Raw genomic sequence first — 21,686 nt, 5'->3', positions numbered from 1 at the left:
CATTCCCACAGGCCAATTTGATGGAGGCAGTTCCTCAACTGAGGTCCCTTCTTTCCAGGTATGTCAAGTTGACAACCAAGATTAACCATTACAATAACTTAAAAGAAACCATACAGATAGCACACTGTACACTAAAGGAGAAAGATTGACCAATGGGTAAAGACACATTGCTGAGCCCAACAAATTCAATATTATCCCTGGGACTCACACAGTAGAAGGAAAGAACCAATACCCACAAGTTGTCTCTGACCACCACACATGTGCCATGGCATGTGAGCACCCACATGTGTACACATGTACATGCACACCTACATACACACAATCATACATAATCTTAAAAAAATCAATATCTGTTGTAAGGTGTTTTTTGTTTGCTTTGTTTTGTTTGTAAATTTGTATAAAATTTCTTAGGAAAGCAAAACTTAAGAGACAGTAGGTTCTCAGCACTAAATTTAGGAGTGAAAATTTATTACATGACAACTGTGAAAATTTATTGTTGCGGCACAAATATTTTAAAACTGGATTATTGTTATAATTACACAACTAAAAATTTTCTAAAAATCAGTGAATTAAATGTATAACTAATTAAATACCATTTACAGTAGCTACTTCACATATCCGATTATACCCTTGTAAATGCATGTTTATACATATTGGCAATTTACTATTAACCTTTCTGTTTTTACCTTATTTCAAGGCAATCAAAGAAATCCTGTATTCTACATGTGCAATTTTGTGATATCTGTGTCTCAGGCCCCCTAAAAGAATAGCAGTAGCTACTTCTTTTGCCAATGGGATGATCTATTTCTCTTGAAAAAGCAGAAGGGGATTAACTTTGCCACCTGCAATGGCAAGTATTAGTATTTTACAGGATTTGTAATGTTTATAAGATGATACAGACTCAACACAGATTCAATTAGGCTGATAAAGACCTACTCTAATCTAATTCACAGATTATACTATCTGACTCCATACTTCTTACCATTAACCACTAACCTATAGATTTCCTATATAGTTTCCTTATTGTTGTGTTTCCCCCTCCATCATCCTAACCTCATGTTCCTGTCCAGAAACCCATAAGCCTGTAGCCTCAGTTCCTGAATACATTCCCAAGCTCTTGTTTTTTTTAATACAATTGAATTCAAGTATCAAGAATAGGGATGTTTCGGTTTGGTTTGGTTTGGTTTGGTTTAGTTTAGATTTGGTTTGGGGGGGGTGAGGGTGGGAGGGGTCATTGTCAGCTGCTCCAGGTGGGGATTCCAGCATGCTTCAAGGGGATTTCTAAACACCACCAAATGTGACATGAATGAGAATTAAGAAAAATTAGGATGGGGTTGGGGAGAGGAATAGTTCGGTCTGTTACATGCGTGCCAGGCAACAGCGCAGACCTGAGGTCAATCTCCAGCACCCTGTGTAAAAAGCTGGAAATAGATGTGGCGATGTGTGATTGGGGAAGCAGAGATAAGCTAATCTCTGGGACTACCCAGCCAGCCTCTTTAACCTAACAGGTTCCCGGTTCCAATGTGAGAGCCTGTCTCAAAATACAAGGTGGATAGTACCTGAGGAGGAATAACACATGACATTAACCTCTGATCTCCATATACATGTATACACACACACACACACACACACACACACACACACACACACACACACACTTAGACTAGAGTAATAGTTTACCAATGTACATACATATTCACAATATGTTCTTACTTGCAAATATTTTTATGTAAATAAATTAATTTTTCTTGTGAGTCCTAGGAAGTGAGTATAATTAGCCCCGTTTTACAGATGGTAGAAATCCTGTTTAACATATCCAGAAGTACCTGGAAGTAAGGTACTCAAGTTTGTCTCAAGTCCAAACTCACCCTTCTACAACAGTCATCGAATTGACTCCATATAACTTTTTGACAAAATTAAGTAAATAATAATTATTTCTACTCTTCCTGGATGGAAGGACAATATCCCTCTCCACAGTTCAACTCTAAACTGAGACAGCCAAAGCTGTCTGCGCTGGTCTACACACACAATTAGTAGCAGCACGACACCATCAAAGAAACCCACTGGCACCTGGTCGCCCCAAGAAGGTGGTTTTCAACAAATAATACCATCTTGATGCATCTGTGAACGTTTTTTTTCCTAACCTGAAATTAAGTGCTGCTATAAGTTCAAAGTCTTTGGTCATGTGTCATTAATTGCCAGTGAATTTTAAGGATGAGACTTAGCATACACACATCAACTTTTCCAAATAAGAAGACTAGTTAACAACCAGGCAATAGTGACACATGCCTTTAGTTTCCATGCTTAGGAGGCAGAGGCAGGCAGATCTCTGTGAGTTTGAGGGCAGCCTGGTCTACATAGCGAGTTCTAGGACAGCCAGGGCTACACAGAGATACCCTGACTATTAAAAAAAAAAAAAAAGGAGGAAGAGGAGAAGGAGAAGAAGAAGACTAGTTAACAGATCTAGAAACCACAGCCCACTGTGGGTTGTTTCCTCTAGCAGTCTAGTCTTCTTTTGAGACACCACGTGTCAATATTTGAGATTTCACTAGTATACGTGGTTTTATGGCTCATCTGCAATTATCTGGCCAGTTTGTGCTTCAAGAAGACATGTCAAATCCATTATTTGATGTCATTCTTCCAACAGCCACAGTAGAATGCAATCACAGAGGTAGACTTTGCTCTCCGATTCCGAAACTTGGAGTCAGCAACTTAGAAATTTTACTGAAACACTTCCATTCTTACATTTGCTAACCCTAATAAAGTTCTCACTTGACAGCTGTAATTAAGGAATGATGTATTGCTTGAGCTTGCAAATGATTGTTTTATAAAATAAAAACCAAATGAGGACATTGAATAATGAAGCTGAAAACCAGCTTTCTATGCTATGGATATTATTTTAATTACTTGTTCTATTTATTTACTTACTATTATTAATAGCTCTGTTCATTGAGAGATTGATATATACCAAACATTTTACCATTAATTTACATACATCATCTCACATGGGTTAGTTCTTCCTACGAACAATTATAAAGTACACTTATCCTCACTTAATATATGAGGTACAAAGGATTTAGCACAGAGCTTATTCAAAATCACACAACAAATAAATAGTAAAATCAGGAATAAGTTTCAAATATTTCTGATTCTAAGCAGCTTATTTCTGACCAATAAATTATGCCAAATGTCAGATTTTAAAACATCATAACCAATAACCCATGTACACACACACACACACACACATATATATATATCTTATTCACATAAGGCTATCCACCTATTTGTGTACACATATGCACACACCTAAATAGCATACAAATATCAATTGTTATCTACAAGAAATGCCCCTTTTCTTAGTGCTTTATCCCCCCATTGGCCATATCTGTTTTGGAGTTATGTTAACTCTGCTCTGGAAGAGCCATACTATAAGAGACTGCTAAGACTCTAAAGGAGTTATTCCAATTCCACAGAGAGACTGTGCTGCACATGTTATGAATGTTTAAGACCAAATGCACAGTCTGCCATGTCAACTCTCATCTACTTCAATGACAGATTATTTTTCTCCTAGAACTAGTGTTTTGAATATATCAGCTAGGGAAAACAGGGGGACATTTTTCTAGAGTCAAACACACACTTACATACAAATTGTGATGGACTCGCAAAATGTAATTCCAGTAGCATTAAAACTCTGGCTTAAACCCACAAAAACAAAAGAAGATACCCTTCATCAAATAATTCAGTGAGCCACAAATCCCTTAATTCATCTCATATCATACCAACTATATATAACACTCAGAAATGCACATCTATTGAGCAGCACCATGAGCAAGAGACTATGATAAATATTATACATGAATTATCTCATTAACTTTCATTTCAGTTCAATATGAAAGCAATGATTATTTCCTTTTCAATATGAGGAAAATGCATCCAAAAAAGAATCAAGTTAACTTTACAAATGCACTCAAATAAAAAGGAGCAAAACTTGGGATCCAAATCAGACCTCAGAAATGGAGCTAAAAGGCTTTATGAGTATGTACATATATGGTATATTTGCATTAGAACTGAGAAGCAAAAGCTTAGCAAGAAGGAAATTCAGATTCATGTGGAGCAAACATCAGAATGCCTAGACGTCTATTTGTTTGACAAAATATTAAAAAGACGACTTTCATAAGCATATTTGGGCTTCTAAAAAGAATCTTCTTTTATCAATATGATGAATCACACCTGAAATTCCAGCGGCAGGAAGCGGAGGCAGAAGTGCCCACAGTTTAAGGTCAGTCTGGCCTACAAACTATTAGGCCAGTCTAGACAACGGAGTGAGACCTTGTGTAAAAATACAGCAAATTTTGGGCTAGGGAGGCAGCTTATTGGGAAAAGCCATCGCAGTGCAAGTGTTAGAGCCCAAGTTCGAATCTCCAGAACCCTGGTAAAGACAGCAGAGTAGCCTATATCTGTAATCTCACTGCTTCCCAGCAAGATGCAAGGCAGAGAGAGGATAAGCCTACAACCTTGCAGGCCAAATACCCTGGCCCAGGCCACAGCAGACAGCGAAGACAGTCCCTTCTCAAACAAGGTAAAATGTCAACAAGGACCAACCCCTAAAGATGTATGTCCTCGGATCTCCACAGATGTGCTGTGCCACGTATATGTCTACACGTACACACACAAATTCACACACATACACACACACACACACACACACACACACACACACACACACATTATATGCTCAGAGATTTAAAAAAAAAAAAGACTTTACTAAACTGTCAACTCACTAGGCTGTGACTTTAAATAACATTCCTAAAGCTTTTGCTTAAGGCTCTTAACTAAAATGAAAGCCGTGGAAGGGATATTTGGAAAATAGGAAAGGCGGTGTATTTTGTCATACGTCTTTAACTTTTAAAAATGGAAAGCCCTGTTTGATCCATGTGTGTTCTAAATTTGTGCTGGCAAATAGTTTTCATCACTCAAACCCAACTCAACCAACCCTCTCTGCCTTAAAAGCAATCCCGAGTTCTTCACCAGAAAGCAGTGATTGATTAGCATTGTCTGTCCTGACAGAGGCGGGGCAGCACGCAGGGCTTCTATTTGACAACCCTGCCCTAGACAAACAAATACACACCTCCTGAAATAGACTCCAAAGAAGAAAGGAAAGTGTAGGAGCGCGGGGCGGGGGGGGGGGGGGGGGGGGGGGGATAATAAAGAAACAAGGGGGAAAGCAAAGAGGGAGGGAGGGAACTGAGACGGTCATCCTGAAAACTAACTTTAAAATAGAGGAGTAGATACCAGACACAGACTTGAGACCCCCCAGGCTGAGGAGGCACACGGAACTGATGAACGACTGCTAAGCTTTGCACGTATCTTGCTTTGCATCTAGACCTCTCCATCACTTCTCCTTCCTGTCCCACAACCGCTGGTCCTTGCCATTCTAACTCCTGCTGACGCTCTTTCCCTGTTAATATTTCCCTTCTTCTTCTCCTCTACCAAACTGCAGCCACCCCATCGAGTTCTGCTTCCTTGGTGGACCCTGGTCCAGGCATCCGAAAAAAAACTTTAAAAAGACTTTCCCCCATGGTCTCGGGAAGAACCTGAAGGCTCTCGGGGTGAGCTGGCTAACGACAGAACTCCGGCTTTCCACTCAACTCCTCCATACTTGAGTGACCCTGCCATTCCCTTCCCATCAGCCTACAAGCATCCGTCCCTAGCAACTGGAGTGCTAGATGGGCTCTACGGGGTCTCTTTTTATCTCTCATTCACTTTATTCCATTTAAATGGCTACCTTCCCTATGTCCACCCTGTGCTGCAGGCGGAATCACCGGACGAACACCTTGGAGCTGGGGAAGGAAACGGCCGTCAGGCGATCACGCGCTCATGCCAGCTCTAGCAAACACCAGCCAGGTAAGTCACTGCTCTGAAAGTCCACTTCCCTCTCCATCAAAAGGAGGGAATAGCCACCTCGCCTCTTGCCCAAGGTTGTTAAAGTAACAAGAGGGGATTGCCCTTGTAGACAGTGCGCCATTCATTGGGCACGGTGCTTACTGCGGAAGCTGTTCCCTGTAACCCTCCTCGGTCTCCGTTCCATAAAAGGGGTGGATCTCATATCCTGGACTTTTGTCCTTTAGTACTCAATGGCTAACATTACCACAAGCAACCAATCCGGGCTTTCTGTCTCCACTCAGTCCCAGAGTTCCACCCAGCAGAATTCTGCCCAGTATGAATATGGACACGGTATCATGTTTGTAAGGGATTTGTTTCGCTCCTCAGCCCTGGTCAATGTTTACATTCACAAGGAAGAAGCATTGTTTCAATGCTCGGAGCCATATGGCATATGATGAAGCTGCATGACTCCTCTTCCTGATTGGATTCTGAAGAAAATGCCCCCCACCTGCCAACATCTGAATGCTATAAATAGTGAGAAAAATAGAGAAGTCTTAAAAGCCCATTGGATTCAGGGACTTTCTTGGATGGCCAGCGCGGAAAAATATTTTGCTAAAAAATAGGGAGTGTTGCTGTGACTGGCATCCAGGCGGACAGTTTAGTTAGTGTTTACCCAGCCTGTGGCCAGGGAACACTCAGCTGTTTATTCCAGTGGAGGGAATGCTGAGAGACACTGTTTGCCTAGTTAGAAGCGCGCTTTGAGACTGCAAGGCTACCTGGGACCAATTTTCAACTAAATTTATCTTTGGACTTTGTGTGAGTAATCCAACCTTAACCAAATGCTTTTGGCTTTCTCTATAGCCAATGTCACAGAATCGTTACCAAACATCTCCTGGCTTTGGCCCACAAGGATGGCTTCTGATTGATTATCCAGCCAAATCTGAATTTGAGAGCTCGATGTGAGTTCTGGGGAAATAGACCGTGTTTTGTTTAATGCAGGAAGCAAGTATTGCTTATTAAATAAAAACGGAATGATATTTAGCCAGGCATTTTCAAACATCTTTGCCCTTTGCTCCATGGTACAATGAATAACACATACTATTGAGCACCACTCATAAGCAGCTTCATTTCATGAGAGCAATTTATGTTTTATTTTATTGCTTACTTAAAAAGCATAGCTTTGGCTAATAACTGCTTTCATGGCCATTTTGACACTGACCTGGAGAAAAAGTTGAAAAATGTATTTTATTTTCACCCTCGGGCCCCCCAAGTGTGAGTTCTTTTGATGAAATATAACAGGTTAAGAGCAGAGCAGCTCCAATAAAATACATATATATATGGTTCCCCTATTGTGAGTGGTGATTACTGTTTGCTAATCCGCTTTCTTCTTTTCATTGGCGCTGATTTTCATGTGCAATCCCACAGTTTTGTTTCATTTTGTTTTGTTTGGCTATTATATCAGGCTGCTCAGTTTAAAAGACAATTCTTCTGAGGCCGTCAGAACACAGAATGGAGAACTCTTGACTCCATCACCGCTCATGAATGTTTGACCAGGGTGAAAACAAGGCATGAAGGTTTGTGAGGCAGGTCCTCCATGTCTCCGTCACCGTCACCGGCACATCCTCATTCGTTTCTGCATCGTTAACGGCTCTCAATTTTCTCCAGGCTCCTGGTGAATAGCGACTGCAATCCCATCTCATAGATGATAAAATTCCTGGTGGGAGAAACGAGACGGGAGCCCAGCAAATCACACAACCAGAGATTTACCCCACCCCTGAGTCTGAGTCCCACGCCAGGGCTTTTTCTCCAGGGCCTGGAATCTCAGGAGGGCAGGAATCTGCAGACCCAGCTCCTTGTCAATTTGACAAATGTGTTAAATTCACAGATAAAAGCCTCCATGTTCGGCTGTCAAGGGGTCAGTTCGCCGGAGCCCTTCTATCCTCTAAGCCCTACTCCGAAGCAGAGGCCCTCGTGAGCTCTGTTGCTGCAGCAACATAGTTCAATCGTGGGGGAGCCCCCAACTACAAAGATCGTGACAGTTGCCTGAAGCATCTGTGGGGCAGGGCTGTGCTAGCGCAAAACCCCCAGAGCTGGGTTTGATTCCTCCCGCGGTCCATCAGTCAAGAACCCCAAGCTCTCCCAGTGAAGAGCTAGGACCTAGTGAATGGTGCCCATGGAAAACACCGCCAGGATAAACCCAGGCCGTAGCAGAGGATGCCACACGAAAAAGAGGCGCACACTGCCCGGACAGGAAACCAGAGAAAACCAGGTGGGCGGAAGTGCTGACGAGTCACGTGGCTCCTAATTCCGAACTGCTGTTCCGTGGGCTCTGTTAGTGCCTCTCTTCGTGGTATTTGTGTTAATTAACTTTGTAGGTTACTGTATAAAGTAATGAATTTTAGCATGGCATCTTCAGATGCGTGCCTGGGTCGGTAGACTTTGCTTTCATTTCCTCCGCTCCCCCACTGGTTTCCCTGCCTGCCCTCCCCTCCTTCCAGCTGGTCCCCTCCCCTCCCCTTCTGATTCCTTATTATACGTATTCTCTGTCTCCTACGCGACTGAGATGGCTTCCTCCCCTTTCATGATCCTCTTTCTACATCCATGACCTGCATAAACAGACATTTATAAATATACGCCCCTACACACACACACACACACACACACACACAATATACAATTTTAAATTTAATTTGGGCCTATGAAAGAAAACATTCAGTATTTGCCTTCCTGAGTCTCCACTTATTTTGCTTAGCATGATTTCCAGTTGTATTCACTTTCTTGCAAATATCAGTTCATTTTTCTTTATGCTGCATATAATCCCATTATGTCTACGGGCCTTGTTCTCTTCATCCATTCATCTGCTGATGGATATCTAAGCTCGTCTAATTTCCTGGCTATTGAGAAAAATGCAACGATAAACATAGATATGCAAGAATCTCTGTGTTTGTTCACTGAGAGCCTTTTACATATAACACCACTAACACACACACACACACACACACACACACTTGCCTGCTGAAAGTGTCATACTCTGAGTTTGAGGCTAAACAGAATAAGGTTTCTATGCTTTGTCTTAAGATGCACTTTTTAGACAGCCATCACTAGAAGTTTTAAATTATAACCTAATGCCTCTTCAGTTATGTCAAAAAAGAGTCTTAATAATAAGTATTTGTGCTGCTACCCGGCAATCAACCATCTATATCTTCAGTCTCGGACATCAATACCAGGAACTAATTAAAATCCAAATATATTAGCAGATGCCACTGTTCTTGAACTAGTAAAAAGAGAAGAGAAATGCGGGAATAAGCAGGAGGAAAAGTGGAGCAATGGACTGAATTCACAATCACAGTACAAGGAAGGACGTAGCAGGGCTCTAATTCCAGGTCAGATGTATACAAGGTCTGCGGTACTCTGCAAATGAACTAGCCTGCCTGAACATCAGCGTTCTTCCTTGACCAACGCTCATCTGGCTAGAGAGATGGCACAGGGCAAGAGTCTGCTGGTCTTGCAGAGGACCTGAGTTCAATTCCCAGAACCCACATCAAGTAGCTCACAACTGCCTGCTGCTCCAGCTCCAGGAGACACAACATTTCCGTCTTCTACTGACATCACATTCAAATGCACACTTATACACACACACACACACACACACACACACACACACATACACACACAAAACAATAGTAATAGTAATACATATTGAAAAATTAGGCTTGCCTTATTTTAGTTATTGTGAAAAATAAGTAAATTAGTAGGTCTGATCATTGCATCTTCTAAGCTCAGAAGGAAACATCAGGCATCATCTTGTCCAACTTCCTGCCCAATATAGCATCCTCGCCTTGTGGTCTCTGTCAGTCTGAAGCCACCTGTGGAATGTGATGTGTTCCAACCTGATGAAAGGGCCATTGCTCTCTTCACAGCTATAACTACTAGAAATTTACTCTTAGAATTCAAGCCAGCATTACCAGGAGCTTCCCTCAATAATAAGCCTCTTAAACGATGGGATTGGCCTGTGCCTGGCGTATCTCTGGAGATCCTGCCAGTTCTAGTGCCACCGTGGCTCGTGTTTCAGAAGCTGATAGATACCCTGAAACTGTCAATCAATCCTGCCCTCAAGTCTTTCCTAACAAGGAAAGCTGCAGGGCTCTCCCACATCTCCCCCTTAAGTGTACAACTGCTATGTACATTTGTTTTCTACTTACAAAAGCCAGGTGTAGTCAAAGCAGTAGACGTGAAAATCAAAAGTAAAAAGCCCTAAGATTTCAATCTGACTATTAGCATATTGGTATATGTCTTCTTGTTCTTTCTCTCCTACACTGGTACAGATTTTTCATCAAAATATCATCATGCTACATACATCATTCTGGAGCCTCCTGATTATGTTGAATTAACTGGAAGATAAAGATTCTAGAACCCAAGGGCATCTCACACTCCAGGATAATGTGACAGAGACTGACTGGTAAGGGGATGAATGAATTAGACATCCCTGCATAATCAAATATGATTATGCAGACTCGTTAATTTGGGGATTCAGTCTTCTGACTATGAGTCTTCATTATTTGCAATCTTAAGAGTGCTTTTGAATCTTAAAAAAAATATTGAGAGTTGTTAGGTTTATCTAATTAAATAGTCATCAATGTAAAGAAGGCATAATCTCACATTCATCTATGATAGTCACAAAAAAAAAGCATAAATGGTTGTCATATGCCCTAGTGAAACAGAGAGAGATTACATCTCTGTGATATGCCTAGAAATACTCGTCTAATAGCTCCATGCAGCCAGGAGAATTGAGTTAGCTTTGTAATCTCGGAGACGATCGGTACATCTTAGCTGTTCAGTCACAATAACACAGGGCAGTGAGGATCAGCAGGTCCGAAAACACAGCGTAGCGCCCAGGTGTGGCCGACTGTGAAGACAGTCTGGCTCACAGAAGTTCGGCTGGACAGATAAAGTGTGCGGCATGCTGGACATCTGCTCTGTCTCTAATTACTGCTCTGACAAAACCAGCGAGCCCTTGGTGAACAGGCCTGTGCTGGAGTCACCTGTGTCCCCATGGCCCTTCTCAGAGACTGGCCTGTCAAAATAACTCTGCTATTGTTTGAATTTAAATGTCCTCCAGTGGCCACATTTGGAAAATTTGGTCACCAGCCTGTGTGTGAGGAAGTAGAAGAACCTTTAGGGAGTAGAGCTGAGTGGGAGGAAATTAGGTTTCTGGAGGCATGCTTTGCAAGAAAACATAGGGCATCTCTCTCTCTCTCTCTCTCTCTCTCTCTCTCTCTCTCTCTCTCTCTCTCTCTCTCTCTCTCTCTCTCTCTCTCTCTCTCTCTCTCTCTCTCTCTCTCTCTCCAGTCCACAGTGAGGTAAGAATCTTCCTCAGCTGCGTGTTTGTGCCCTAATGTCCCGCCTCTCTCTTCAGGTTCAAAAACAAAACATCCATGAGTCGAAACCTCTGAAATCAGAGCCAGAATGAAGTTAACTTTTTTTTTTCTTCAAGACAGGGTTTCTCTGTGTAACAGCCCTGGATCTCGCTCTGTAGACCAGGCTGGCCTTGGACTCACAGAGATCTGCCTGACTCTGCCTTCCGAGTGCTGGGATTAAAGGCGTGCGCCGCCGCCGCCGCCGCCGCCGCCGCCGCCGCCGCCGCCGCCGCCGCCGCCGCCGCCGCCACCACCACCCAGCTTAATTCTTCAAAACTGGTTTTCTACAGTAGTTTGACATGAGGACGGAAAGCTGTGTAACACAGATCCCAGGTGAGAGGTGTTGCGTGCTGTTTCTGTCCACTCTCCAATCCCATTCAATTCACAAAACCCCATCGCGGTAAGAGTTGCTAACCCATGATGAAGACAAGGCACCGACTTAAAACCCTAAGGAGCAAAGAGGTCACCACCATTTAACAGGCTCGCCTCACCTTCGCTTCCTCATCCAGGAAGCAAAGAGAAAAAGGAAGAGGCCAGGAGCCCAGAGTCCCCTTTCACATCTTGCCTTCAGCAACCTCACTTCGTGACATTCAGCGCCACCTGCTGAAGAGTTCACCACCCATCATTAGCGCCACAGGCAGGCGACCAAGCTTTCAACATCTGGCCTCTGGAGACATCTGAATTCCCAACCGGTCATTTAGACAATTACTGAGTATTTACTGTATACTAGGGACTGCCTGGGTGCTGGAGATTGAGGGTCTGCTCTCATTCTGGAGGCCAAGGAAAGAAGAAAAACTAAGTGTGCCAGGTAAACGCCCAGGGTAATCATCTTGGTAACAATCCCGTGCCACAGAGTTCAACAGCGTGATAGTAGACTAATGTGAGGTTGGGGGCGAAGCTTGTTTAGAGACAGTAGTCAGGACGCCTTCTCCAAAAATGAAAATCCCAGCTGCAATGTTCCTGAGAAAAAACATCCAGAAATGGGAATGTCTGAGGGAAGGAAGCAGGCGAGCACAAAGACCCTGAGGCAGGAACAGACTTAGGACGGATGAGAAAGGAAAGTGGGCCAACCGTCTCCAGAGATGGTTTTTAAGTTGAGAATGGTGTGCCAGGTTAGACGAACCCTCACAGGACATAAGGAAGAGTTTGCTGGTTTGTTCTATTACCTCCATGATGAGAACTTATAGAAGACATAAAGCAAGGCGGAAATGTGATTGGATTCAGACTTTTCAGAGATAAAAATCTGAATGTTGCGCTAAAGCCTGGGGCAGTCACGTATTTCAGAGAACTGGTGCAGAATGAAGTAATACGGGCATAGTTCAAGAAGCAGCCAGCAGGCCCTGGAGGAGACGAGAACTGGAATCCGCAGCATCTGGGGCCCACAAAAGGCAGTCCATACCAGAAGGACAATGGCTCAGAGGTTTCCTGGTCCCACTCATCAACCCCAAACACAGAACCCAGAGAGATCCAGTTGACGAAAGAGCGCCAGTAACCACTTCTTGGGTAGGCAAATGTAGTAGATGACCATAGTAAGAGCAGAAATGAGGGGAAGATAAACAAGGCAGAACTCAGCGGTGGTTTCTGGTGGAGAAGAAAGGGATGGAGCTAGGGATGGAGGACTGGGGAATACAAGATACAATGCAGGTACTGACACCCTGCACCAGCACCACTGCCCCCAGGGTATGCTTAATGCTGGGGTAACACTGGCAGAACTCGAGGTGGTCACATGGTCCGATGTTGGTGGTGCTGTGTCTCGACGTGGATTCCACTCTGGGGAAAGCACTAAGGACCAGGCGGTAAAGAAAGTTGGGGAGGAAGCAAGCTGCAAGGTCAGCGAGCATTCTTCCTAATTAACCTTGCCAGGCTCTTAATGTTCACCTCATTCACATCACCCAGGGACACATCGTGCTTTTTTGTTTGTTTGGGTTTTTTTTGTTTTTTTTTTTTTTTTTGAAACAGGGTTTCTCTGTGTAGTTTTGCACCTTTCCTGGAACTCACTTGGTAGACCAGGCTGGCCTCGAACTCACAGAGATCCGCCTGCCTCTGCCTCCCGAGTGCTGGGATTAAAGGCGTGTGCCAACACCGCCCGGCCACATCATGCTTCTTTAATAGGTTTTTCTCAAAAATTTCAAGATTGTCCAAGTTACAACTACAGGCAAAATTAGTTGTGTAGGCTCTGTTAACTTAGTGATTTTTCATAAATCTATTAAACTTCTTAGTCCTTCTCCAACTTGGCTGTGGAACCCCACCCCACCCCACCTCCACCCCCACTCCACTCCCTCGCCCCACCCCCCTTCAGCCCCTCTCTCTGGAACATGGATCCCTTCCTCTCTCTTCTCTTTTCCCTCTCTCCTCTCCCCCTCCTCCTCCTTTTTCTGTGCCTCTTCCTCTGTCCTGGGCTTTTTTTTATTGATGTATAGTTAAGACAAAAATAAAATAAAACACAATTCTCAAGGAAAATAACAATATGACATAAACCCGTGTTTTCTTTGAATCTATCTTTTATATTTCATTGCATATGAGCACACCATTTGCCTTTCTCAGGGCTTCAGGCACATTTTATATTATATAGGATTTCTTTTTCAAAAATTACTAAAAGTGATTTTTTTTTTTCCCCTTCATGATTCATTGATCTTTTCTGCAAGCTCATTCATTGTTTGAGTTTAATTCCCTTGGATTTCATGAAGACATGAACTCCCTTACATCAGCCCAGGGTTCCCATAACTATCTCATTAACTTGTGTTTCAGTTTCTTTGAATGATGTTTCTTTTATCCTCGTCGTCGTCGTCCTGCGCGCCTTGCTGGAGAACTGCAAAAGGGAAAACAGGAGATGAGAAGTTCTGTTTCTGTGTCATCTGTTAGCATTGCGCCATCTGCCCCAGGCAACTGGCCTATCCCTTCCCTGTTTTTCTGGGTAGTAAACAGATTTCCTCAAAGGGAGAAAGAAAAGGGAGAACAAAGGGTGTGCTGCATCAGGGCCTGGGGAGGGGGTGGAATGGTACCCATGGTGCCCGGATCACAGGCTGTTTTTCCACACCCTGCTGCTCGCCTCTCAATCCACCTGCTTGCTCCCCTGTCAGCTAAGGCCTCCCTGATACAGCTCCCATCAAAACTCCGAGGAGGGAGCAGGGGTAATACACAGACAGTTGGCTCTTGTCTGTGATTACCATACAGCAGGATTGGTGTCAATCATTCTGAGCTTCCAAAACCCGGCTCCAGCCAGGCCTCAGCAACGCTACCTCCTTCCAGCCTGACCCCCCCTCCCCCTCCCACATCTCACTCCTGAAACTCAGTAAACATCTCCTTTCCCAGTACTGCTGTGTCATGCAGGGCACATCCCTCTGCTGTTTTGCTGTTTTGTTATTTTGTTTTTGTTTTTGTTTTTTACGTCTGATTATTGATTAACGGGGACTACTAGATTAATTCGCGAAGCGCGCCGCAACTCATCATAAGATCTGTGTATTAATAGACATCAGATATGCATTGAGTTTTGGAGGCCCTGAGTTTGAGATTAGGGTATACTAAGTGTACACTAGTATACCATATATATATATATATATATATTACGGTTGGTGTCTCTGAGGGCTGGGAGAAAGTCCATTTTATCTGTCACTTGGCTTCAGGGAAATTGCTTGGTCATCTTTGTTTTTTGGCTTGTAGATACATAATCCTCATCTCTGCTGTTATATGTTCATGGCCTTCCATCCATTTATCTGGTGGTGAGATTAAGGTTCCACCCCACCCATGTCACCTCAACTTTAAGTAATATATTTTTAAGTCATATTCAAAGATGCTGTCGGTGAGAGCTGCAAGATGGGAAATTTACTTAATAGGTCTTACTTTTGATTCTCTAGAGAAAAACTAAAGTCTTCTGATGATTGAACTGCTTAAGTTTTGTTACTCCAAACTCAAGACACGGAGAGCCCAGAAAAAAACCAACTTTCTTTAGTAGGATTTTAAGGTAACTATACTTCTGTTGAGTAGGTGAGACAAGTCCCCAATCCCAACAGACTCTTGGGGCTCTCCTTCCTTGCTGTACCTCCTTGCTGTTGAGCTTCATGGTCAGTGCCCTCCCCCGCCACCACCCTTCCCCCAACACCAGCGCTTTCTCTTCTCATCTGGCTAGACCTCCTTGCTGCTGAACTTCGTGGTCTGTGGGCCCTGTTCTCCGAATCCCTGTTCTTCCCTCCCCAGGACCTGGCTCCACATTGGTTTACATAGATTGTCTTCATTTTGCCTCCCTCCGCCTTACTTTCCTGAGCAGTGCTTTGGTGGTTTGGGTTGGGTTTTTGAATCAGGGTCTCCTCACTCTGTAGCCCAAGTTTGCCAGGAACTCCCAGCAATCCTCCTGCCTCTGATGCTCAAGTGCTGGGATTATAGATACACACTGAGATGCTCAGATTCTTCTTCTTCTCCTTCTCCTTCTCCTCCTCTTCTCTCCTCCCCCTTTTCTCTCCTCCCCCTTTTCTCTCCTCCCTCTCTCTCCTCCCCCTTTTCTCTCCTCCCCCTTTTCTCTCCTCCCCCTTTTCTCTCCTCCCCCTCCCCCTTTTCTCTCCTCCCCCTTTTCTCTCCTCCCCCTTCTTTCCTCCCCCTTCTCTCCTCCCCCTTCTCTCCTCCCCCTTCTCTCCTCCCCCTTCTCCTTCTCCTTCTCCTTCTAATTCAGACGTGACTGCTGTGGGCATGTGCCGTCTTCTATGAAGCCTGAGCTCTTGAGGTTTGACTACCAAGCTCTGCCAAGCTTCTGCCATTACTTGTGGATTAAGCCCCGTATTCCGTAAACATACCTTAGCCATATGCAGAGTTTACTATTGCAATCAAAACTTACAACAAAGGCAATCTGATATAAATGTAACGACATGTATAATGAGTATTGTGTTGCTATGTGCTCATAAACCATAAGCAGCTCAAATAAATGCCATTTAATGCCTAATTTTTACATACGCAGTGGAAGCATGTCGTTTTTAAGCTCCTTTTGGAGAAGCTATAATTAATATTCAGGCAGCCAACAGCTCCCCTACCACATTACAATTTAAACAGCGAAGTTCCTAGATCTCACTTTCCAGTAATTATTATGCAACTACATTGGAGCCCTTGATGCCAAACCCTGTGCCAGGTGCTTTTATACAGGGAAAGCAACAGCATCATCTCCATCACCAAGTAACCCGGGTTCCCTGATTCTCACTCCCGGTTGATGGCCTGAAGACTATTGGAGTCTACTTCTGACCATCCCAGCTCCCAACTTTACTCCCTACCGGACTTTAAAGTTCTATCATTAGAGAATTCCCTGCCCAGTACTTCCTAGTCCCTGGCTTTGCGTCCATACAAACTCTGGTCTCTGAACCCATGGGCTACTGTTAAATAAAATGGTGTCTCAAAAGAATTCTTTCTGTGCACACAGAAAAAGAGAGAGAAGGCCCATGAAAGGGGATGCAGGGATGGAAAGAGTAAAGAACGTGAATGGGACAGAAGAGCATCCATTGCTCCAATCATGAGCTTCAGCGAGTCCCTCTGTAGCTTGTAGATTTCCTATATCCTGGCCTGCCGGCATTTGGGACAAATCTCTCCCACTCACATCCCCCAAGTAAACACATAGAGGCTTATATTAACTATAATTGCATGGCCATGGCTCAAGCTTTTAGCTAGCTAGCTCTATATCTTAAATTAGCCCATAACTATTAATCTACGTATCATCACATGTTCCGTGGCTTTACCTGCATCCCATTACATGTTGCTCCTTGGGCCCCCCAACCTTCTTCCTGTCTCTTTCTTTGAATTTTCTGCCTACCTCTAAGCTGCCTTGCCATAGGCCAAACAGCTTTTTTTGTTGTTGTTGTTTTGTTTGTTTGTTTGTTTGGTTTTTTTTTTTTTTTTTTTTTTTTTTTTTTTTTTTTTTTTTTTTTTTTTTTTTGGTTTTTTGAGACAGGGTTTCTCTGTGTAGCTTTGTGCCTTTCCTGGGACTCACTTGGTAGCCCAGGCTGGCCTTGAACTCACAGAGATTCACCTGGCTCTGTCTCCCGAGTGCTGGGATTAAAGGCGTGCGCCACCACCGCCCAGCTCCAAACAAGCTTTATTTATCAACCAATCAGAGCAACACATATCCGCAGCGTACAGAAAGATATACCCCATCCTCCCTCTGGGACAAGAGCTGAACAGTAGTGAAGACAACTCCCTCAGGGCAAAACTGAAAAGGATGTTGGGGTGAGGACTCAACTCAGAAGACCAAACTGTGAGTGTGCCTATCAGCAGCTTGTTGTGGACCGGGAGCCATGCTAATCCATCAATTCTTTTAATTAATCTTCACAAGCATATTCTGAAGTACCATTTAGTAGACAAGAAACTAAGATTGACAAAACCAAAAATAAAGTACCTCAAATCAGACAGATCGTAAGTGACGGGCTCTGAAAACAAACCTCCCCAAATCCAAACCCAGTATTCTCAACAGCTTACTCTGCTGCCTTCAAGCAAGAGAAAAGATCTGCTGTGTTGCCCAAGCTTGTACCAAGAAATGGCAGGGTGACTGAGCCAGCAAGTCATCACAGCTGGCAAAGTGCTGGCCTTGTAAGCCTGACATCTTGAGTTCGATACCCAGAACCCCAGTAAAACTGAAAGGAGAAAATACACTACACAAAGTTGTCCTCTGACTTCCACACCCATGTGTAGCTAGAGTTTTCCTGCCTTGCCCACAGTCAGGACAAATCTCTGTCACCCGCCAGACCCACAGCCGCTCAGACCCAACCAAGTAAACACAGAGACTTATATTGCTTACAAACTGTATGGCCGTGGCAGGCTTCTTGCTAACTGTTCTTACATCTTAAAGTAACGCATTTCTACAAATCTATACCTTGCCACGCGGCTCGTGGCTTACCAGCATCTTCACATGCTACTTGTCCTGGCAGTGGCTGGCAGCGTCTCCTTCTGCCTTCCTGTTCTTTTATTTCTCCTCTGTTAGTCCCGCCTATACTTCCTGCCTAGCCACGACCAATCAGGTTTTATTTATTGACCAATCAGAGCAACTTGACATACAGACCATCCCCCAGTACAGCCAAGTGCAGACCATCTCAGACACCTGCACTCAGGCCCATGGTCCTAATCATCCTCTATGCAAACCTGCTGGGTAACGCCACAAGGAACCCAAGAAGGGCTCCCACAGGACATACATTAACATCCCACAGCACCCATGCTACGGCATGTCCTCCCCGACACCTACAATAATAAACAATAAATTGTTTTTAAAACTAAAATAGAAACCTTGTTCAAAACCATAGCAATGGCACACTCTCTCTTCTTTTCCTAGCTGTTAGACTTTTTTATTTTTTATTTTTAGAGAAATTCTCCTTTAGCCCAGGATAACCCAAAACTCATTATATAGCCAAGGATGACCTTACACCTCTCATTTTTCGACCTCCTCCTCATGAGTGTTTGAATCACAGGCATGGACCACAGTGTGCTTTTACTCGGTGCTGGGAATCAAATCCAAGACTTTGTATAGGCTAGGCTAGCCCTCTAATAACTGTACTACAGTCCACTTTGGGCTTCTTAGAAGACAATTTGTTGAATGAATGCATCTTTTAAAGCCTGTCTTGGTGGTACACGCCTATAATTCCAGAACTTAAGAAGCTAAGACAAAAGGATCTAGAATTCAAAAACATATTCAGGTAAAGAGTAAATTTGAGGCTAACCTGGGCTATATGAGATCCTTTATAAGAAGTGTGTGTGTTACTCTATTGTGACATAAGAAATATATAATTTATATACATGCATATAGAGTGAGAGATAAGATGTCAGTGCAGATGAGATCTGATCTAAATCTGAATGTAGACAGGAGGCTACTGAAATCAACTGACTGGAGATGCCAAAGGAACAAGTCACAGATCTCTTTTGCCAGATCTGATCCTTACTTCACACAGCCAAACCCCCAGGAACAACTGGATCCATAGGTGATGTGTACTCCTGGCCTCCCAGGCCTCAGCCTCCGGAGGAGAAGACCTGTTGGAGAACTTGGCCTAAACTGTGGAGAGAGCTCAGACTCAGCCCAGGGGCATGGGGTGGGGGGTGGGGGTGGGGGATATCCCAGGCAAAGAAAGGGAAGCTTCCTGCCTGCTTTGTTAAAGGCAGTCCATGGAGAAGGGTTTTACAGGACTAATCTGAGATCTCAGTCGCAAACATCCATGACCAGATTACTCCTTGCTCTCACTGAAACCCAGATGAGGATGGCGATTTTGAGTGCAACAATCCTTTTAAGATAGAGAGATTCAAAACATTGCCTGCAGTTAAGCAACCAATCTATTTAATGGATAGTAGATGGACATTAATTCAAAAGTTCAAGCAAAAATTTTGGCTCAGCGCTTATGCCCCCCTCGCAAGGTCTTCATTCATCATTCTGGTGAATTTATCAAGGTCCAACATGCTACTGGGAACCTTGCCAGCTCAGATATATGAATTGTCAGCACATCTCTTTCAGGAACAACTCACATTTACCAAGCTCATGGAGTTGATACATAAACCTGATGGCAATTTATTAGGTGTGAAGGGCAATGGCCATCACTGGGACTAGAGGGCTTCAAGGTCAAACTACTAGTACATGTCTGATGGAAAACACACCTTGACATGTGCCAGATCACAAGTCAATGAATGTTTGGTGGTCGGGAAATGAGAATAGAAAAAGCTAAGGAAATAAATGAATGATTGCCCCAGCTTGAGATGTCTAGCTGTGACCAATCTACAGAAGTATTGTCAGCCATGCTTTCTCCTCCAGGACCTCAGAGGACTTGGATGCATGGACAGAGAAGCAGACACAAGACAGTTGCATCCAATTCTCTCTTTCTGTGTCTCTCTGTCTCTCTCTGCCTCTCTCTCTCTCTCTCTCTCTCTCTCTCTCTCTCTCTCTCTCTCTCTCTCTCAATGCTTTCATGGCTGACCAACACCTTGTCTTATCTTTTCCCGCCTTAGATATGATAATACATTTTATATGATTTCAGCCAAATCCTATAAACTCAAGAGACTTTTAAAGGTAAGCTCTTGTCTGTATCATTTATTTAACTTAAAAGTAAATTCTGTTACTTTCCTCAGAGAAAATTTTCTTGCCACAGAAAAAGCCTTATGTGAGCTCCATGTCATTGGTAAAAAGAAAGTTTAGGAAAGGCACAATTATTTATGCATGTATTTACTTTTGAGGCAGGGTCTCACTATGTAGCCCAGGCTAGCCTCAAATTCATATATGGTGTCCCAGCTGGCCTCAAACTCATGATCTGCCTTCTAGAGCTTTCTTCCCAACTGTTAAGATTTCAGGCGGGAGCCACCACTTCTGACTGAGAGACTGAATGTTATTAAGCGAGCAATTTTCCTTAGGAAGCCAAGAAAGCAATTCTGGTAGAGGACCAATAAACTACATGGTTCATGGTTCATTCTTTCGTTGCACAAGCATCTGCTGAGAAACGGATGAACACTGACTGGACACGCACTAGACACGAGGAGTCGGTAAGGAATCGGCTTCTACGAACTTCACGTTTAAATGAGAGGTGGAAGACAGATCACAAACAAACAAACAAAAAACACCAGGTAGACAGGAGCAATCGAACAAAAACAGAACAAATTATGGAGTGACGGAGCAGGATAGCCAGAAAAATCCTTTGGTAAGGTGACCAGGGTTAAACAGAGACCTGCTTGTTAAAAAGGAAAAGTTCTATGTAAATCATGGCAAACACTCACCCACACAAGGAGTACAGTTAGCATGGACCATACACTTACGTAAACATCCCAACATGCTAAATACCTCTTACTTGAAAATTTCACCAGTTTCTAAAGGCAAGCCAATGTCTAATGTGTTCTAGAACATGTAGAACACAGAACCTTAATATCAGATGTTTGTTGATTCCAAGACACCATTCCTGGAACCTGGAACTGCCAAGACAAAGCAAGTTTCTCACCTTATTCACTCAGCCCCTCTCTGTGTTATGGATGACTGAAGAGACCAGCTGTTTTCTGGCTGTTTGCTGCACTCCCTCATCCAGCAATAGCATACACCTGGCATGGGGGCTGGAGAGCTGGCTAAGAGGTCAAGAGCACTTCCTGCTCTTGTAGAGGACCCAGGGTCGATGCCCAACACCCACCTGATCTCACAACTGTCTGTAACTCCAGTTTCAGGGGAATCCACTGTTTTCTCGGATCTTTATGGGTTCCCACATACATACGGTACACACACACATACACACATAAAATAAAATAAATATTCGTGAGGGGGGGCTATATCACAAGCTGTAAGCTGGCAGCTAGCCAATGGCTAGTGAAGGGGGAAAAAATCAAAATAAAAAGCTGGTCTATTGGCAGCTGGTTCTAATGCCTCCAAGGTGATGACATTAGCAGTTGGTTTTCTCATGGACACATTTA

General features: G+C 43.6%; 2 long non-coding RNA genes across 5 annotated transcripts; one reads left to right on the top strand and one right to left on the bottom strand.

Annotated features, from left to right (window-relative positions):
* The first annotated feature begins 5,222 nt into the window (after positions 1-5,222).
* Positions 5,223-13,749, top strand: LOC121823084 (uncharacterized). Of its 3 annotated transcripts, XR_013045075.1 has the most exons (5): positions 5,223-5,609; positions 5,813-5,904; positions 6,745-6,842; positions 7,346-8,152; positions 10,209-13,749. It is a non-coding gene; the product is annotated as an uncharacterized LOC121823084 (long non-coding RNA). The 3 variants fall into 3 exon arrangements; XR_013045074.1 differs by lacking the exon at positions 10,209-13,749 and having other exon boundaries at positions 7,346-8,298; XR_006064391.2 differs by lacking the exons at positions 7,346-8,152; positions 10,209-13,749 and having other exon boundaries at positions 6,745-7,221.
* A 34-nt stretch (positions 13,750-13,783) lies between these two features.
* On the bottom strand, positions 13,784-21,136 carry LOC121823079 (uncharacterized). Of its 2 annotated transcripts, none has more exons than XR_013045076.1 (2): positions 21,080-21,136; positions 13,784-14,109 (listed from the first exon to the last, which is right to left on the bottom strand). It is a non-coding gene; the product is annotated as an uncharacterized LOC121823079 (long non-coding RNA). The 2 variants fall into 2 exon arrangements; XR_013045077.1 differs by having other exon boundaries at positions 21,048-21,122.
* Positions 21,137-21,686: the final 550 nt, after the last annotated feature.

This window comes from Peromyscus maniculatus, chromosome 16 (assembly GCF_049852395.1).
Source record: "Peromyscus maniculatus bairdii isolate BWxNUB_F1_BW_parent chromosome 16, HU_Pman_BW_mat_3.1, whole genome shotgun sequence".
Classification (NCBI taxonomy): domain Eukaryota; kingdom Metazoa; phylum Chordata; class Mammalia; order Rodentia; family Cricetidae; genus Peromyscus; species Peromyscus maniculatus.
Note: the sequence above shows the minus strand (reverse complement) of the source record. Positions and strands in the feature narration are given on the sequence as shown.